At 44.5% G+C, this 20,827-nt stretch overlaps 1 long non-coding RNA gene across 13 annotated transcripts in view; it reads right to left on the bottom strand.

Moving 5' to 3' along the window:
- LOC101748409 overlaps window positions 1-20,439 on the bottom strand; it is a 45,935-nt gene extending 25,496 nt beyond the window's left edge. For 3 of the 13 annotated variants that reach the window (XR_003077624.2, XR_005839569.1, XR_001468785.3), the window contains exons 1-5: window positions 20,274-20,439; window positions 19,613-19,724; window positions 12,213-12,306; window positions 11,235-11,819; window positions 279-415 (exon numbers count right to left, since the gene is read on the bottom strand). This is a non-coding gene — a long non-coding RNA (uncharacterized LOC101748409). Of the gene's footprint in view, window positions 1-253; window positions 416-4,255; window positions 4,383-11,066; window positions 11,141-11,234; window positions 11,820-12,212; window positions 12,307-16,497; window positions 16,712-16,732; window positions 18,373-19,612; window positions 19,725-20,273 lie in introns of those variants that run through there. The other 10 variants (XR_003077633.2, XR_003077632.2, XR_003077625.2 and 7 more) reach the window with 9 other exon arrangements.
- Between the last annotated feature and the right edge of the window lie 388 nt (window positions 20,440-20,827).

Raw genomic sequence — 20,827 nt, 5'->3', positions numbered from 1 at the left:
AAAAATGTGAAGATTCCATCCAACCACCAGGAGAACTCAGACACGGGGAGGCTGAAGGGCATCGGAAAGGCCTTGCAGGCTCCCAGAGTCTCAGCCCACTTCCTAGGAAACAGCCTTTCTCTAAAGCAGTATTTTGTTTTTTTAGTTTTTTTGTTTTTGTTTTCATAAAGAAGACATTTTCATTGTTTTTCAGATCATGTAATCATTAGAAAAGACATAAAAACAAACAAACAAACAAAAAAACCCCACAAACCCTCAACACTTTTCACAATCTGGACCTGTATCTCCTGAATGTGTTGGTTTGGCTCTTCTGCCTTACTCTTCATTTTTTCACTCTTCATCAAGCGCTGGGAGACGCCTGCATACAGCATGCTTCCAATGGGCTCTGGACACTGATGTCTATTCCAAAACACTTCTAGAATATAAAAGAACATGAGGCTGATTTGAGCTCCCAGTCTCTGGCCTATCTGCTGAAGTGCCTGCTGAAGTGCTGTTGTAGGCAGATCATAATTAATAATTAGTGTTATTTATAGTGGGGCCTGCAGAACAGAATTGAAAGTGTCATCAGATTTTACATCCAAAATATTGTCTAAGTTAGTGCTTTCTAATTCCCAGGCATTGCTGTGGGAAGATACAATTGCACATGTAAATACTTTCCCATGCCTCCTCACCATGCACATATTTCGCATGTGTAAAGCATATGGGAATGTACGTAGGGCCTCGTTGGAGATGTAGTGTGTGTGTAAATTGTTGCTTGTCTACATCTGTGTATCTAATTGCATGTGAAAATCACTACTTTAGTTGCATCAATGAAATACAACTTTTTGAAAATATAGCCTGCATGTGTTTCTCATTCATTTTAGTGAGGCACAAGATGATCCAGTTGAAAAACAGTAGCTAAGACCAGATGTTCTTCTGTTCCTCCAGCGTGAGAGAAGCAGCTCAGCTTTAAGCAACTCAACGCAGCTCGGTTTAGGATGCTTGCACTATCATGGGAGAGAAAGCTCGTCTGCTTTGGAGACCTCCCTTTCCAAGGACCCAGACCTTGGACAGGAACTCACTTTTGTTTCCAGTAATTGAGAATCCAGCACCAAGTGGTCCCCAAGTGCTGGTGAGCAGTGGCTAGAAGTGCTGTTGTGGGGCCATTTGGTGGGTTTTGAGGCAACCATGGGACTCTCCTGGGCATTGGCCATCCCAATGGGACACCTGGCAGAGGTTTAATGTAATATGTGATGGGAGGGCTAAGTTACCCAGCTTTGCCAAAACGTCATTTTTAAACTATGTGCCTAATTTCTAAACAATTGCGTTTTAAGGATTTTAATAACTCCTTGAATTTTTCCAGAGCACTGCTGCTGCTGTGGTCATATTTCCAAATTCAATGTGCCTCTTACTCCTCCACTTAAAACATTCACTTTTCATTTAAACCTGCAGGAAAAACAAAATCTGGATTACTTTCAAATTATTGGCCAAACTCAAAGAGACATCCCAGCCCTTTATGGGGTGCAGATAAAAGAGCTTACGGCCCCTGCTCTGCCAGGAAAAATGTTCACTTTCTGTGAAAAACATTAAGAAACCAAATGAAGAGCTTATTAAACTTTTAGATGCAAGAATTTGCAAATTGGACAGCAATGCATGCATATGTCAGACCCTTGAGATGAGATGGTGCCCGTCATAAACTACTGCTGGATGTGTAAATAAGACTCACTGTTCTCTTCCACAACCGTCGTGTATTGAAGTAGGAGCCTGGGCTGAAAGCACTCTTTGTGAGGATCAGCTCCAAAGATTTATGTGGAAGAATCTTTTCTTTATTTACCAGTTTGCCGAGACTGACAAAGTATTTGATACCTGGGAGCCTCCAGCCTGAGAGCCTGGCTTTTAAGAGCTTTTGTCAACGATTGTACCTGCTTTGCTATTTATTTTTCAGTACCCCAACCTGCAAGTGCCCTCTTGTCCCCCTGACAAAGGACCTAAAATGAAAGCAATCTGCTCCACGCTCTCTTCCCTTCCACTTCTTCCAAAAGCCTCAAACAAAAACTGCTGAAGATGGCTTTGATCCTTCAAGTGCTTTAATCTAGGACATGCGAACCTAATCCTCAACTTTTCAAAGCAGTATTAGTTATTCTAATCGTTACTCTAAAGTATTAGTTATTCTTCTGAAGAGAGGTGTTTTAGTTGGCAGAGGTGCTCGCTAGACCTTGCAGGTGTTGGAAGGGTAGTTGTTCCCGAGGGAGTGATGACTATTAAAAATGCTCCTTCTCACCCATCAGCTCTGTTAGGTTACTTGCATGACTAACTGTAGGCTGTGTGGGGAAGACAAGAAGTCTCTATGATGATCAACCTGATGGACCTTTGTTGCTGCTGTTGACAAACATAAGAGCTTTGACTTGAGGAGCCCACTCGGAGTTTGCAGAGTTAGCAGCCACAAAAAACTTTTCACTTTTTATTAGTAAACTTGCTGCATTTGATCTGTAAATTGAAATACATCAATGTCTCCATTTAGAAACTCAAAATATGTGAACAAGGCTGCTGCAAATAAGGGTGTGCATGACCCCAGGTTTACATCCAAGGATGCTGCAGACATCTGCCAAGTTACACTGGGAGCTGGGTGAGAAAAGCAGTTGGTATTTTCTCCTTGATCACTCAAAGACAATACGTGCACAGCTAGAGGGCATTAAAAAATGCAACTATTCGTAAGCCTTTCTAAATGATCATATTATATACAGGTCTGGGCTAAAGATTTCCATGATAGTTCATATTATTTGTACTCAAAGATAGATGCATGGGTAAGGGTTTATTTGACAGATAGAGAGACCACCTATCATGGAATATGCTCCTTGTGATACAACATGTTTTATTTTTCCTTTCTCCTAGCAAGATCATATCCAGCTTACTGATAAATTCTGTTCCGAATAGAACTTACACAGAGCATCTGAAGCATCTGGAAACCTCATCTGGGTTTTTATGCATATATTGAATCTTACCTAGCACTGAGACTATGAACAGTTAAGATGTTAAAATGTTTGAGTCAAACCAAAGAGGATCTCAACTACTCCATGACCATATGATATCAACCCTAAAAAATCACAGGCTAATCTGCTCCATTCACATGTAATTCATGAATTTGTATACTTAGGCAGGATGGCCCTGCAATAGAACTGACTGCTCTTGGAGCACCCACAGACTGCTTGGAGAGACATGCTGGCGTCCTCACCTTGACCACCTTGATCTCACCAATGCAGAGTTCCCATGCCACACAGCCCTGCCTTACAGTATGACCAAGGACAAGAGTCTCATTTTTGCTTTTCTTCTCAAGGTTATCCCACATCCTGAAGTCTGAGGCCTGCACCCTGCACGCTGGGTTGCAAAGCAAAGAGTGAGCACGCACCATGGTTTTGCCCAAAGCAACTCTGTTAAGAGGTCTTCTTTGATAGCACTGTGTGACCTGTTTAGGAGACTGCAGGCATAGATAAGATAATTCTGATAGCATAGATAAGATCTCAAAGCACTTTCCAACTCGAGGCAACAGTATTTTAGACAGATGCTTGGTTACTTTCCCTTATCACTCGTTCAAGAAGAAATAGCAAGTTGATCCAACTAAGAAGTCTGGATGAAGGACAGTGTCCATATGACTATTCCCTGTTGAGCTTCCATGATTCCACATCTCATCTGAATGGAAAAGAGATTTGTTTTGCCATTCCTGTATTTTCCTAGACTTTACATGGCAGTTTACATGCCCCAAAATTATCTTTAAATGTCCTGGGACACTTTTCATTTGCTGTGCATGACTCAGTCCTATAACAACGAATAAATGATCAGAAAAAAGCACATCAAAAGTCAGATTTCTTTGGATGTCCACCTGGCTGACTTGATCTCAGTGCTCTGAGTGATGGACTGCAAACCTGATGATGCCATGTGCATCCAGACAGCACATTAATTTATTTCAGAGCGACTTCCTAAGATTCAGCTGCCTTCAACCAAGCATCAAGTAAGCTCTGGCAGAATGGTGGTTGGAGTCTCCCTGCACTCATTCAGAACATGTTATTGCTGGTGTGGGAAGCAAATACAGCCGACCAGTAATGCCTCCTTCCAAAGAAAACACTCACTTTACTGTATCTGGTGCTTTAAAATGTACGAAAATAAATTATTTATTATCATGACTTTTGGGCTGAACCTATTTATATGGGCTTGCATCTGTCTGATCTGAAGACTGAGTCACTGACTGACAGACACCCTGTTGGCTGGTCCAGTTACTTACATTATGTCCATACTGTTCCAACAGCTTAAATAAAAATAGCAAGCCTGAAACTTCTCTGTTGGCATTTCTTCATAGAGACGGGGTGTTGCTTAAAGAAACATCAAATCACTCTTAAAAGAGGTCAGATCTGCAGGGTGAAATGGTAGAATTAATGGTGAGACTCACTGGCTGCAGATTTCCAGAACAGCTTTAGACCCCTGAGCAGCTGTATTGGATGCCAACAGAATGGGCAAACTGGTTTGGACGTGTGAACTGCTTCAGAGCATCCCTCCAACTATCACTCAATAGAATTAAAAACCTGTTAAAGCCCAAAGCTCGCAGCCACTTCCAGCCTGGCAGCCAGGGCCAAATACAAAGGCAGCATTTCCACAGAAACCAAATTAGTTCTTTTTCCTTTTTCATTTCCATCAGCAACGTTACTTGAAATAATCTGGTGTCTACACAGAGCCGCAGCTGGGAGGTAAAGAAAGGCTACCCAGGGCCTGGATGGTCAGGGAGAGGTAACATGCCTGGGGGAAGTGGTAAAATGAAGGCCTCCTTCCTCATTTGCTGGATTCCGTAGGAACAGGAGGGGGCTGACCACATCTGCTGTGTCCCAGAAACATGCAAAAAGAGTCATGGCAGAACTGGCTGAGAGCATTCCCACTAAGCCTGTGCCCCAAAGTGCCTTTTCTGGGGTATGCTGTAGCCAATAAATGCTGCCAAAATCGCACCGGAGCACGTAAGCAAGAAAAGCCTCAGCTATTTTGAAGGTCAGAGGCAATACTGCCATTGTAGTATGGAGGTATGGCATTATAAAAAGCATTTTCCATCTCACAGTCTTCTCCTGGAGACATAAGTACATATATTAATGATACCATGATAAGAAATGGATAGCCCTAGGGCTCCAGGCAGCCTTCTACCTCTCTCAACACTGTGAATGCTACAATTCCTTACCTGGCACATCCTACTGATACCTACTTTCCAGTATCTCCAGACCACAAAGAATTAACCACACTTATTAATGCCGTAATACAAATCTGAGCAACTGTCAGCCAGGAACAGAGGGAAAAAAACAAATCACAGTCATGTCCCACTCACATTAATTTGAATGGTTTGGCATTCTCATGCCAAACACTCTGATCAGGATTTGGAGCCCACCATTTTGGGTAGAGAAAGACAGAGATTCTCCCCCTGTGAGCTTCAGAGGCACTGATGTCTGATCTTTGCAGGACACTTCAAATTGAACTGTTTTATTCCAAAGCCTAAACCATTGCATACTTGGTATCAAAATGTACTCACAGCCTCAGCAAGAATACTAGATGGCCCACAACAAACACAACTTGCCTTCTGTCCAAGGGGAACCCTGAACGCAGGGAGTACACCTACTTGTGGGTGACACCTGCATGAGATCTGGCAGATTTTTTTCCGCCTGAAGATGGTAACCACTTTTATGTAACTGTGACAGGTGTCAAATCACATTTTCTCCCTTCATTTCACAGATTATTTTGTTTTGAAAAAGAGGAAGTAGTGCAGTATGGTGTGGCTGAAGAGAACTGGCAGTGATGAGGAGGATCTCCTGCTCACCACACACACCTTGGAGCAACGGCCAACATCTAAGTGAAGTACAATATTCTCCACTTGCTCTGTGCTTGCAAGCATGGAAGACTATGAGTAGGATGTGTGTTTGTGGTTGAGGAGGTATGCAAGCTATGCTCTGTGTGGATGGAATACGCCTGGTGCTGAAAGCTGTGGGATGGAAGAATGAATGTAGTTGTATCAGGAGAAGGAGGAATGCTTACACTATTTTGTGTCCTTAAATGTGGATTAGCTTGGACAGGGATGTAAGGTGGGAAAGACGTATCCTGAACACCTGTTTCTACATCTTTATTTTTTGTCCTCGTTCTGGAGACAGCATGCCTTGCTCCACACTCCCTGTCCTCATTCTGCACTCAGGTCCTTTCCATTTCACACAGAAAGTTTCTGCTCCCATGGAAGTTGTGTTTCCAAGTGGGGTGAGGCTGAGAGGGGTGCAGTGCTTGAGTGGAGGCAGTGTGGCTGCCCTGCACACATCTGCCCACGGATGTGCTGGGAAAGCGAGGAGCAGAGAGATGTCTGCTGGGAGCAGGCAGGGAGCACCCTGGTCTGTGAACCTTCCTCATGCGTGGTGTTTCCTGCAGCCTTCCTCCCACAACTCAAGCTCAAGCCAATGACTTCAGCACAGACTCTTTGCGGAATGGGATTAAGGCAGCCTCGTTCTCAAAGTCCCGTGCAAAACATGCAACCAGTTGGTGAACAGTGCTATTTGCACTTTCGCCAGCAAAAGGACATTTAATTGATTTATCAAGAAGCTAAGGCTAAAAATCTCTCCAGAGGCAATGGAGATACATGCACTTTCACTGACCTCTGAAAAACATGATTTATGGGAATACCCACTTATTTACCTAAATTCCCACAAAGTAACCTGAAAGAATTAGCCCTTGATCTCTGATGGCAAAGGACTCCATGGAGGTAAACTCACCGAAGGATGAAAAAGCAAAAACAAAACCTAAAGAAAATGTATTCTTTAAAACTAGAAATACATTGAAGGGATAGAAAATAATCCACGCTAAGTGGTGTAACAGAATATCGCTTGGCAATGCTGTTAGGCTGTGGATGGACAGAGAGACTTAGGGCTTCAAACTAGTTTGGTTTGGCTGTTGGCAATTAGGAACTTGAAAGGAAATTTGAAAGCTCAGTAACAAGAATTTCAAGTCGGAAACGCTAAAATTCCACAGACCTATAGCCACATGCCTGACCTGCGCTCGGGGGGAACCTTTGTGCGCACCCTTCCGCACAGCATCTTGGCTCTGTGAAGTCACTCTGCTTCGGAAATTAAGTCTTTTCAGGATGGCTACCACCCTCCAGCACTATGCCGGGTGCCTGGTTGCCAATGCTTCCTGACGGATCCCAGAAATGTTGGACTGCAATCTCAGAGACAAACCGCTTTGTGAGAAGCGCGATGATCTCTCGCAGCTTTTCTACAAAGAAGACTGGATCTTGGCTCCTGGGATGTCCTGCAAAATAACTTACTGCAGTCGGCTGCTCAGCGTGCAGTGCCTCTGCATTGGAAAGACGGGTTTTGTTCCTTCTGTTAGATCTGAACTCAACATTCAAAGCGTGCTCATGAAATGCACAGGGCTGCTTATCAGCCCAATAGCCAATACCAGTTTTAAAGCTTGCTTTAAAAAAAGAAAGGCTTCGCGAAATGCAATCTTTTCCCCTGAATTCCCAGCACAGCCAGCAACTCTGAATTCAGTCAACAAATATGAAGAGAAACAGCTTTTGTGGATGCCAGATCCAAAATGCACGCTGCTCTGCATGTAAAGGAATCGTTGTGAAATTAGGGTGGGCCAACATCAGTTCTGATGTGCAATGCTTGGACTGATGCAGGATCTCGCATGGACCTGGGAACTGAGGCAATGGAACGTAAAATCCCAGAAGTCATCAAAAGTAGCTCAAATCAGAACAAAATCTGTAAATTTGTTTGTCCAGAGAATGAGATGTTGGTTAGGTCATATTCAGTGGTGGCTCGGAATCAGGGCTGGATGTGCTGTCATGCCTCAGAGGTCCAATCTGAAGTTACTCTTCATCTCTTACAATGCTTCATGTAAAGAAGCCATAGAGTCCATCCAGATCAGACCTTGAGAACCTCAAGCCAGTTTTGGATCTGGACTCTGTGGCTTTGGCTCATGTCTAGGCATAACTGCAAATGTGTTTGGTGGTCTGATTCAAGTCTCCAGCAAACAGGTGAGTTGGCTTTGTTCAAAACCACTGTATAATTCTGTGTGATTGGCACCTTTCACTTACAAGAAGCCTGAGCTGCATAGCCAGCGATGAATTAAATTGGCAAAGACGTGAGGAGGTTTGTATAGCAGTTGGATCTGTTCAAGGTTTATATTCTCTGATTTTTGTGAACCCAAATCCACAGTGGAATAGGAAGCAAGAGAATAAACTACCTACCAAGCATCTGATACTAAGAACAATGCCATTCTTCTCAAAACAAACAAAAATCCCTCTCAGTGTGATAATCTTACAATAACCAATTATTTCAACGAACAAATGACACCAAGGCAAGAAGTATCCCAGAGTCAGAGGCGTGAACTTTCAGCTGTTAGGTCAATGGTAACATATCTTGTTTGAACAAGCCTGACAAAGATCTGCTGAGCAATATCCACTGGGGCCAACAGTGCTTGGCTGTCTGCATTGTGGTGGAGAGATAGACTTGGATAACAGTGTCACTCACTCCTCCGCTGACACCGGCCAAGCATAATGAAGCGTGGCCAAAGCCTTCTTCGGCCTGATGGCAAGAGTGAAATGCTGAAAAGACCTAAAAATGGCTGATATGGATGAATTAGAATGAAATGGTTGCAGTAACAATGATCTGAGACAGCATGTCCAGCACTGAAGCCAACGCAGCCCCATTCCAACCCCCTCCTTCTCCTTTCATGGCCTAACGCTGCATTTCCATGTATGCTGCAAAAACTTAGGCAAGTACATCCAGCCCACAGCGGTGTCAGGGGATGTCTACACCGCAGACTACAGCACAACACAGAGGTATCTGGATATGCTGAAAAAGAGCTAATTTCAGTGCCTCTGGCCATGTAACTGCAGCCTGAGAATTTGCTTTGCATAACTGGTTCCTATTGTTATTATTTATTAACTCTGATAACAGGATCAACACTATGACAGAGTCAAGGTGTCTAAGGGCAGGGAGCTGCTGATTTAAACACAGCACACATCTGCCCCCCAGACTTCTGCACAGCAGGTGAGATAGACAAACAGGCTGAGCACACGGAAACCAACTGAAGATCTGAACTATGGTCGTTCTCTCAGGAAAACCGCTTTGCTAGTAAATCCAAATATTAGCTAAAAATGAAGACAAAAGGCAGAAAATTACAACCTTCTTTTTCTTTCTGTTTTTAGGGAAGGTTTTCCTGGCTCTGATCTGAAAATGGAGAATGCAGGTTGCAGTGGATGCATGACCCCAAGCTATGAAGAGGTGTTTTCCTACGCTTTAAAACCCAGCCTGAGCTTTTCAGGAGCAACTGCTATTTCAGTTGCCTCACAAATCTGATCCAGAGTGTATGAGTTCAGATCAGTAAAGACACATTCGAAGCTGTTTTCAGAGAAAGGTCAGATCACCAGATCAGCATCACCTCTCTGGGACCAGGCTCTCTTCTAGGCTGTATTTCTCCTGCAAACCCACCGACTACAAAGCTGTGTGAGGCAACGAATCACCTCCTTCCCAGGAAGCTCCGTGTTGAACTGGGAAGCGCAGATTTAGCCCAGGGAAGGTTCACCCATAGTCCACTAGAAGCTTTTAAACCTGTTAAGAACAGCACTTGCTCAATCATTAGAAAGAGCTCAAAAAAAGCAACATAAGATATGTTTTCCGAGCAAGTTGAGAAAATATGAAACTGTAACGGACAAGTGGGATGCAATGGCTAAGGATGGATTCCAGGTTTAGCTAAAGAAAAGGAGAAGTAAAGGGATACTGCTCAGCACAGCTCAGTGATGATAACAAATTAGTACAGATTAACACGTTTCGCAGTTCCTAGGTGTTGGTTTGGTTTGGCACTATGACTGATCCAAAGAAAGAAATCTTAGCATGTTGTGCATATGGAATGTACTCAGGAGCTGAAGGGAGCCACAAAAAATAGACTGATACATCTCTATTTGTAATGTTAGCCGATGGCTGCTTCCAGTCCTCCTATTTCTCCAATGCACCTTAGAAAATAGCTTTTAAATTCATCAGATCTTGGACATGCAGCCCGGGTAAGGTTCCAGCCAGTAGCCGTTTATTTTATAAGGGGATTTAAATACTGTAAAACAGAATAAAATGCAGGTGTTTGCATGACAGACAAGTGAGCCTTGTGTGAGGTCTACAAAGATGTGACTTCCAGATTAAAAGGGCTTTGCATGGCTTGTGCTGCCTCAGAGGAGGTGGTGGGTTTTTGGATCAGGTAGTGCAGCATCTTCCTTGGGATGACAGGCTCCTGGATTCAAGCCTCTGCAGTGTGTGCACATCAGGGAAACATATCCAACAGGACAGGTGGTGGCTATATTTACATCTGCACAATTTTGTTATCTTTGAAATTTGTCTGAGGTTGTTCAGTCACCACAATCCCCGAATCTCAGTAATTGCCATCTACTGTCTGCAGCTGCCATATATTCTGGTAAGGATGGATTCTAGCATGGGGAACCCTATGTCACTCTGCTATCCAGGCGGCCCAGCTGAGGCTGCTATCAAGGGATACTGGGAATAACCAAAGCAGGATCACAAATACAGGCAAAACACAGACGCATTGACTTTCACACTGGATTTTGGTAGCAATGACAGAATTACAGCTGCTTCTTGGAAAGCTTCCCCAGTGATCAAACCCAAAGCTTCTGGACCATATGCAGTCATTCTCCTCAAGAAGAGAGACTACATGGAAAATCTGACAACGTGGTTTAATGATAATGAAACTCTACTATTAGTGGTCTTTTACTCCTGATTTACACCAGGAAGGTGAGCAGATAGCCAAGGTAACACTAGCTAATTATTAAATATATAATCAGTGTAACCATGCCCTCTAGAGGACTAAGTTTACCTTAATGGAGTCAAAACCAGTCCTTGGGGCCGTCCACTCTTGAAATTTGAGGGAAAGGTACTGTGGATGGTCACACTTCCCCTCTCCACCTGAATGCAGATGGGAACCTCCATCCGCTTACTGGTGCCTCACCCTACAGCGTGTTGAACCAGCCCCCAAAATGGCACCGAGAGGTGGGTTTTCAGGTGTGTACCCACCTGATGTCACTGCCAATGGTTCATTCAGCTAAGTCCCACCCAGAGGCTGAAGGATTGATCCGAGATCATATGCTCTACCGAAAAGGAGGTCATAGAAATGTGACAGTTTCGCAAGGCCTGGCCCAAATGAAAACGTTGAGTATTAAAAAACAGCATTCATTTTCTTACCTCATGCTTTCCACATCTTCCTTCCTTTCCTTTTTTCTGCATTTGCTGGCAGCTTCCCCAACTCTGCTTGGTCAGTGCGGTTTACATTCCCAGTTGGCCCGAGCTGCAAAACTGAGAGTGAAATCAATCTACGTGCAGTCTGCTGGCCGTGGCTGGGATCACAAGAGTCTGCCTGGATGCTGGCAGTGGCATCAGCCAGCTGTGCTCCTGGGTGCTTGGTGCAGGCAATGAAACTGCCCTGAAGGAGTGGGTAAATGGGTGGGAAGTTGGGCTGCACTGAGTCCTGCACGTCCGCTGTGCAAACTGCGCACCGTTGTCCCCCAGGGCACCTATGCTATGAAACAAAATCCAGCAGTGAATAGGGACAGGAGGGTCAAAGCTATGAGCTAGCAGAGGGAAACAAAAGGAAATTCTCCCTTATCTTCTTCAGTAAGCTTTTGCTGGTCGGGCAAAATGGTCCATGGGGAGCTCCAAATGTTCCTCTGGAAGTCCTGCACACCATCCTTGGGAAGCAGATCTGAAGCAGTGTGTCCTTTCAGGCTCTCCAGGGACAAAGCCCATAGAGGTTGGGCCCCCACTTGCTTTCTACGAGAGAATATTTTGACATCTTTTACCCAGCGCCTTAGATTGTGTCTCAAGTTAGATTGCTTTCCCAAGAATTTAAGAGAAACAGAAAGCAGATCACGGCTATATTTTGGTAGTTTTGGTGAGTAAACCCAAAATAGCTGGGACATGGGATTTTCAGTGCTAGCATCAGTAGCTTTGCTTTTTCACTGAAGCCACTGGGATGTCAGACACTGAATATACTACAGCTGTCAGACGTTGGTTTTGAAATCCACACCATTAATGTTTTCATTTGATTTTTTGTTTTATTTTTCTTTCTTTACTCCCACTTTTCTCTATTCTTTCTTTTTCCCAGACTTTTCTCCCAGTACAAGAAAATGTGTTTTTTTCCTTGGTTACTTCCACTCCGCTGACCTGGTTTCTTGCCTTCCCTTGGAAGCATTTAGGTGTCAGCAATGGAGAAGATGAATCAGTGAACCCACAGAGGATCTGGGAATACCCCGACAGCCTGTGGGGAGCAGAGAGGATCATTGAATCATAGAATTGCTCAGGTTGGAAAAGACCTTAAAGATCATCGAGTCCAACCACAACCCAACCATACTACCCTAACTCTAACAACCCTCCACTAAATCATGTTCCTGAGCAAGAGCCCTTGCACACTGCTCAACAGCCAAGGGTGCTAACGCTTTCCTTTTCTCTTCTAATGCTCATTAGCAGGAAGTATTGCTGCTCTGAGCTGATGCCACTCTTGCTTTTAGATCAAAAAGACTTTACTGGTGGTGGGTTCAGAAGACAAAAAATATTTTAGTGGCAAAGAAAAAAATATGTAGCATGGTGCAGAGCTCCCAGCAGAAGGAAGGCTTGGGCCTGTCAGACGCACCGGGATTACCTGCTGGGAAGGCACAGATCTAACCCCAAGGGGCAGCTCGTGCCTCACCTCAGTGCCTCCACAGCTCAGGGTTGGCTCACAGTACTGCAGATAAAGCTCCACCAGCAACAACTGCACCTCAAACAGGCAAAGGTTTGCTGATAGCTGAGGAACAGGGAAACAGGACAGCTGTGTCATGGGAATTATTAGATATAACGTGGGATATCTGACACAGAAGTACCACGTTAATGCAGAGCAATGCAACACAACAATCGAACTATTGAAATTTTAAACTAAATTTGAGGGGTCGTCTTCAGGCACAGAAGCCTGGAGCAGGATTCTGTTGTGTCTGTTGTTCTTTTCAAAGCATCTTCTAGAAAAAAGAGTGAATGAACTGCGGTTTAGGGCTAACTGTTCGCCCAGCATTAAGCATCCTGCATCTTGGCCCTGGGGCAGGGATGCACATCATTTTAAGCATTTTGAGTCATCCCATTGATTTCAGCCAGATTACTCATATGCTCAGTGTAAGCACAGCCCAAAGTACCGAGTGGGATAAGCCTGTTTTATTTCTGAGAAACAGAAGAGCTGGTTCATGCTCTGATTTACAAAAGCTCCCTCCGTTAAGCCGATGGCATGTGTTTGTACCTCAAGCATTTGAAAACTGTTTCATGAAAATGCAAGTAGACTGACTGCAAACAAGTGATTTTTTTTCACCTAGAATCAGTTGAATCTGAATCAAATGAATGGGTGTGTTGAAATGAAGAGTGACAAACAAGGGTGAGTTGCGTAAACTGATAATGCTACCATTAGGATTGAGTAACATGCTAGACCTCTCTATGAAAGTGGGAAATATTTCTCAAATTCTGAATTTTGACAGTTGCAGTGAAAGACATTCTCATTTACAGCACGACTAAATCACATCATAAATGAAATTTGAAGGTAGTTAACAAAATAACCTCTACGTCAAATGAGTGAAATGTGGGTTTGCCATTTGAAAATGTCATTCTTTGGTTTTGTAGTGTCCTTTAAAGGCTAATCTAAAAGAAAATTAAATTAATCTCAAGATCACCACCTTTAAATTGCAGAAGTGAAAACCTTTCAGGACTTGCCAATTACTTAGGAAACTTCGTAGCTGGATTATTCCCAAATTGCACACCCTTTATTTTAACCACTAAAGGCAAACACATGGTTTTGATGGGTCGTAAAAGAACAGGTTGCTTTTTCAGTACTGAAAGAAGCTGTAATTACTTCCCTTGTTTGGTGACTTCCTGATTTCCTTAGGTTGTTATGAGTGATACTATTCTGCTAAGGTAATTGGAGCTGCCTGAGCGAAGCCGATGACCTGAGGGAATGACCAGGGCTGTTGAGTCTAGGTGACTTGCACCTAATGAGTAAGAGCCCTGCTTCCCAGGGAAAGAGGACACTAAAACTGCCTTAAGTGCTCAGCATGTGTACTTTAAAGGCTTATGTTACACAGCCCAAGCAAATTATATCTCTGTACGATATTCAGAAACCCACCTATGTCAGTTCCAGATACAGATAAAATAAAGGTGTTTTCTTCAGAAAAATAGAAAAAGTACATCATCCAAGTAAAACTGAGCTTCAGGTAGTTCTCTAAATGATCAACTGCCAAATACTAACACAAGGAAGTAAGCAGCAGTTGATGAAATCAGTTCTTGTCTATAATGCAGTGGATAATAAAATATGGCTGCAGTGAGTTGCAATGGGTTATGTTCTTCTATGAATTAAACTATTTAAGAGTTACACAGGAGACCAAACAAGTTTCCAAGGGCTAGCACCGACCCTGAGCCAGCCCTGAAGGATAGAACTGCAGGAAGGCAGGCTCAAGGTGACTGGCCGCTCCCTTCGTAGATGAGACAGGCAAACATCCAACTTCTTAGCAGTGTTCCCTAGAAAAGGCATTTTTCTCAGCTTGCAAAGGAAGTGCCTAGGCTTAGCTGTAACTCCTTTTATTTTTTGCACATTTGCTCAGAAGTGTGTTGTATTACCTTTCTATTCAGGAGGACAAACGTTGATTTGCTGCATGCTTTCTGAAGGTGAGATACATTATTTAAACCTGTGATTATTGATTCAAAGCACGTGAGATCTCAGGTGTGTTTTCTAACTAGTGCTGGCTTGGCCCACTGTGCAATAGGCCAGTTGCAAACTGGCTCCAGTACATTGATGGGAGGAGGTTGAATTAGAAAACTGAGTATTGAAGTCCTCCATCATGAATCATACATAGCTTCTCTCTTCATGTTCCCTGTACAGTCTGGTGGAAGCATCCAACACATGCAATCTTGCAAGGGGTGTGGACACACAGAGGTTTCAGTGAGATAAACATAATTTATACCTTTGTGTAAATTGAATTTACAGATCATTATAGCTGTCTGTTACTCCAAGAACAAAAGCTGATGTACTTTTACTCCATGCCAGGGTAAAGCATGCACGGGCAAATACTGAGGAGTAGCTGAGATGCTGTTGGCTTACACTGAATCTCATGGAGATTAAACCACGTTGACAGAGTCATAGTCTCTGCTAGAAGATAATGGATAAAGATGTGAACATGCAAAGACAGTCCAGAACCCAGGTCTCTGACACACTCAGCAGCGATGGACTGATGTCAGAACTCTGACCGGCGAAGTGTTTGGTTATGAAACTTCTTAAAATGACAAGAATATGTTAACACTTAAATGACCCAAACTATTTAGCATCTTGATTTCAGACATTATTTCAAGGGACACCTTGCCCCTTAATGCAAGATTCTGCAGACAAACACATTTACAGCTAAGATTCTTCAACACTTGCAGGCACCAACAGAGAGGTTAACATACAGCATCCAGATGTCCTGCATGGCTGGGAAAGGCATAGGGAGCACAGCATCCTCCAGCAGTCACCATGCAGGCACTCCTTGGAGGGACAGGTGCCCAGATAATCTTTGCAGAGGTTCACTCACCCATCTTTTCTTCCCCAAAGTTCAACTGAAAACCTGTTTCAAGTAGTAGAAAACCTATCCACTTCTGTAAAGTTTCTTAATAGCATAAGCCTTCCTTGTGAAACAGAACCAAATTACATTTCCAGTGGCTGGTATACAAATTGGACACCAGAATAGCATTACGCAGCCTTCTACCTGAACCTCAGATCAAAATTAACAGTTGAGGAGAGGCCTTGTAGCACAGGGAATTGCAGGAGCCTTTGTTAAGCTAATCAACTGAATAACATCATCATTAAGGACTTAAAGATGACCTGAAGAACGAATTATTAAAACTCACGACAGATTCTGAAATAGGAGAACAGAGGTACTACTGATGGTATTGCAATAACATTAATGGAGGGAGGGAGGTTGAGCCAGAAACCTGAACCTGAGCCTGGGAGGGCACACGTGCCTCCGAACACACACAGCTGAATGAAAGGGGAAATCCAGGAAAGCGATAATGCAGAGACAGGCAATAAATTACAGTTTGAGATGCTGTGTGGCACGCGGTGATAGGGCAGGGGAAATGGCTTCAGACTGAAAGAGGGAAGATTTAGATTGGATATAAGCAAAAATTTTCTTTAAAATAATGGCAGAGAGGCACTGGCACAGGTTGCCCAGAGATGAGGTGGATGCCCCATCCTTGGAGACACTCAAGGTCAGGCTGGATGGGGCTCTGAGCACCTGATCTAGTGCAGGTGTCCCTGTTCATTGCAGGGAGTTGGACTACATGACTTTCAAAGGTCCATTCCAACTCAAATGATTCTATGATTCTATAAAGGGCTCTGAAAGGTTAAGTGGCTTTGGATTATCTCTTCCAGTTGCTCTAGAATCAACAGCTGAACTGATCAACTCACATGCTCAGCTGTGTCAAAAGGTACTGGAAGATCATACAGGTAAGCAGTTATCATAGAATCACAGAAACCCTTGTGAGCTCCTCAGTGAGGGAATAGATGCTCCTTGCTTCCTGCCCACTTCCCCTATAAAAAGATCTGACATGTCCACGAAGATGGGAGATGACGATTAATGGCTTTGTTTGCTCTTTTCCAACAGGCGAGGAGATAACATTTGCTGAAAAACAGATCAGTCATAAAAATAAGCAACCAAAAATACAAGTAAAACAGAACAGTCTTCATGTCTTAACTTTCCATACGTAAGTTTCTGAGTTCCCACTTGGGTTATTATTATTATTATTACTACTATTACTGTAATAATAGGATTCCCAGTCATGGAGCAGAATCAGCACACACACAAAAAAGTAAGAATGGAGACAAGAGGCGAGCAGAGCCAGTCAGGGGAGCAGATGTTGCTTGGCCTGCTTGCTTCTATGTGCTGAGCACCCATAACCACTGTGTCTGCTGGGGAGGCTCCTCGAGGCCACAGCTGGGACACCTCACCCAACACAGGAGGCTCCAGATCCTCTCCTACTCCCAGATTATGAGAGTATCACCCATGGTTGTTAGGATAAGGAGGTTCAAGAGCACTCTCAAACTTCTTTAAGAAATGGCCCACACCTTGATTGCTACACCTTCTAAGTGGGGTTTAAACTTCACAGCCTGGAACCAAACGCAGGTCCGGCTTTCCCCCAAACCCTGGGTCAGCTTGGATTCAGCCTCTGTTTGTCCAGGAGAGGAGGACTAGCTGCAAACTTTGGATCCACATTCAACCCTTCCCAAGCTTACGCGGGAACGCTCAGACCCATCTCTATTTGTCTTGGGTAGGGGAGTTGCTGTGATGCTATCTGCAGTGGAACTTTCCATTAGCAACAACACGAGAGACAAAGAGCTCATGCTTTGACCTTTATAAAACTATTCCTTAGCAAAATTTACTCAAGTAAAGAATCCACAATCCTCTTTGGTTTTACTCATTTAATTGATACAGACATAAAATATTTTGCGTTGTTTTAATAATAGTTTGGTTTTCTGCTATTTAAAAAAACCTTCATTTCTCTGAACATATTTTTAGCAAAAATATTTTGCTTGAACTTTTTTCCTCTGCCTTCAAAGGCTGCTGCACAGTTCTGGGGTGCTAAATACTAAACTCACATTCTACCACTCCATCTCCTCCCATTTGGATGGTAATCACAGGATCTTGATGCCAAACTCTGGAAGATATTTTTTCCAGCAGCAGCATCTGGCTTCTTGGCAGACCCCGTGAGCAGTTGTGTTGGCAGCGGTGGGAGCTGCTTGAGTCTGTCATGTGTTTAGGCTGCTGCAGAGCTGTCTGAACCGCCTCGCTGCCTTAGACAGTATGTTCTCTTGACTTCCATTTAATTTTGATAAATTTGTGCTTTCTGTTGTCTGCCTGTTCATGCAACTCTGTAGATCCCAAGAGGAGGAGCTATGTATAGCTGCTCTAATGGAGAGCCATAAGGGAGGTTTGCGGAGGGCTTCTCAGCCCACAGACCCCAGCAGAATGCTGTTCCTCAGGGGGATCATCTTGCATGCCGCTGAACGGCAGCCACCTCGAGACGGGCCGGCATGAGCCGCTGGACTCGCAGGAGACCCGCGGGGTTCAGGCTCCTGCCACGTGCCAGGAATGCTCTGACTAACGCTTGTCACGAGAAGACCAAGGCTCCAGCCTGCAAACTGACTCATGCAGCTCTGCTGAGGAGCCCCTTTCTGCCTCCTGAGGACCTTCTGTGTTGGGTCCTGGGGAGGGCACAGCAGGAGGGATGTGCTGCTCTGGCCTCACAGGCTGGCACTTCGAATTGCATCCTCCCTGTGGCCAGGCTAAATGAAGACAGAAGTAAAGAAGAAACTTATTTCCTACAGTGCATGGGCTTAAACTTAATGCTTGGTTCTGGAGGAAGATGCATATTGAAAAAGAAAACTCTGTGTAGCTATGAATTCCCTAGTTAAGCTTGAATTTCTCTGTTTCATCCACTGAAAAACCCACCAGGGTCCTCATACAGCTCTCCTCGTTATGGTTCAGTATGAGTCTTCGCTCTCCTTCTCCCATTGCTGGAAATCTTCTGGATTTCCAGAGAGACATGTTTCTCTGGACATGCTCTGTTTGTCCTGAGGCACCATTTGGACCCAGAATCTCCCCGTGGTATACTGCAGTGATTCAGAAGACCAGTATTTCTGAGTTAATGCATTTAAACACTTACTCCAGATTACCAGCTGTCCTTGCTTAGCTCTAGAAATAAAGATGTCTTAGACAGGGTCAGGTAAGATCCTGGTTCTGAGAGCGCGTAGAATTTGCTAACAGCTTTCCAAGGAGGAGAATGTCTCTCCAGGCTGCAAAGGTGGGCTCAGATCAGCCCGCACTGCCTCGTTTCCTGGCAGCCACAGTTCACCCAGAGCTACGAGCTGACAGACTTCATTTTCACTAAATGTAAGAAAACAACCACACGCGGGGTTCACTGTGCCAGCTCTCAGACAAGACTCTCCTCGGATCTCTGAGCATCTGGCTGACCTCAGCTCCGAGGAGCAGGCATGCTCCATGGCACCAATTGCAGGCTGTCAGGACAGGAAGTGCAGAGTGCTGCACACTGCTGAAATGCAACTGGAAAATGCAATTTTGACATTCTTCCTTAAAGTTCCGGTTTGCCCGAAGTATCTAAACATGTCTCAGCAATCTTCAGAAACACACTTCTTAATGCAGCTTAAGAGTAACTTGGATAGAAATTGAAGCTGGATGCCTGAGAGCACAAGGTCTCCCAAGAGCTCTGCCCTTAAGGGAGTGCATTGCAGCTACCACAGTGCAACCTCCAGTTAGATCTGACCTACCTGCTGCTTCTGCTGCAGCTATTGAGGAGTAGGGGCCAGAATCATGAAACAACCAAGCATATCTCAAAGCCTCTTCCCTGCATTTGCCCTTACCATATTCCTGAAAGGTACACATAGAGGATGTACAAAAAGGCAGCATACTTCCCTTTGTTTTCATGGGGAATCTGTGACAGTAAATAACTGCCTCCAGCCCCTCTGCCTGCTCATTGTGCGAGCATGCAGCACCCACAGCACCCACCTCACATGGGCTTCTCTCCCTCCTGCTCCCTTTGCCAGGCTGGGTGAGCTTCTTCCCAACAAAGGCTTCTGTGAGCACCACGGTGATCATGTGGGTGTCTTTCTGAGAAATCCTGAGTACAAATGAGAGAGAAATTCATGATTTCATAGCCTTAAAAGCCACATGGAAAACAACTTTGTAAACTAAGCACTGTGTTCTCCTGTGACGGTATAATGTTGATATCTGCAGGAATGAGGCTGAGGCTGAAGGGTACACATGACTATCATAGTGGGTCATTGTGGGGTATCCCAAAGACTTATTTCGGTAACTGGATTTAGCTGTGCTGGCCATCACCCTCTGCTTCTGGAACTGCTGACTTGCCAGACTGTGCAACAATTTTGTTTTGTTTACATTCCTAGGCCACTCTGAAGACCTGCTGCCACCTGAGTGGGAGGAGATAGCACAGCCAGCAGCTCCAACTGCCCCATTTCCCTGCACAAAGTGGGCAGACGGGGACCAATAAGCTCTCTGCTATGCTAGCAGTGGCCCCACCAGTTGTATGGTAGTGGTAGAGTGGCTACATGGGTGCTTGAAGGGAAAGGAGCTCCCTCCCCTCAATTCCCTGCCAAAGGGATGAAGCAGCCTTTAAGTGACCATCTTTCTCTATCCAGAGTCCACCCACCTGGCAGCCTGGGCAGCAGGAGTTCTTCAGGCTTCTACCACTCAACTGCAATCAGGAAGGAGAGACCGGTTGCAACTCTGCCTATTTCAGTTTACAACTGCCCTTTGGCTCTGTGTGGCCTGTTGTCTCAGGTGTCCCAGTGAGCAGCAGTCTTGGATGAAATTCATCTGCAATGGGGAGAACAAAAGGAACGCTGTGAGAATAAAGCTAACAATGGTTTAAAATCATACTCACAGTGTGCACATTCCACCACGGGGATCGTCTCACGGATCATGTATGTGCAAGGGACGCCGTGACGCCCGTGGACAAAACCAGCCGAACCTTCGGCAGTTTATGGCCACATCTCCTGAGGTGTATCTGCAGGTCAGTTAAGAAGCTGAAGTTGCGAGGTCAGAGCTGTGAGAGCTGCCAGCTCACTGGCCGTAGCAGGAGGATCTCTGGCTTTGTGCTCCTCAGGAGAAAGCCTGTGGCCCAGCACATGATGAGAGCATCTATCTCAAAAACGTCCTTGCAAGATCTAAATAAAACCACGCTACTCCAACCCCAAAGCTTAT

Source organism: Gallus gallus, chromosome 13, assembly GCF_016699485.2.
Source record: "Gallus gallus isolate bGalGal1 chromosome 13, bGalGal1.mat.broiler.GRCg7b, whole genome shotgun sequence".
Taxonomy (NCBI): domain Eukaryota; kingdom Metazoa; phylum Chordata; class Aves; order Galliformes; family Phasianidae; genus Gallus; species Gallus gallus.
The sequence above is the reverse complement of the archived record's forward strand: the minus strand, read 5'-3'. Positions and strand labels throughout refer to the sequence as shown.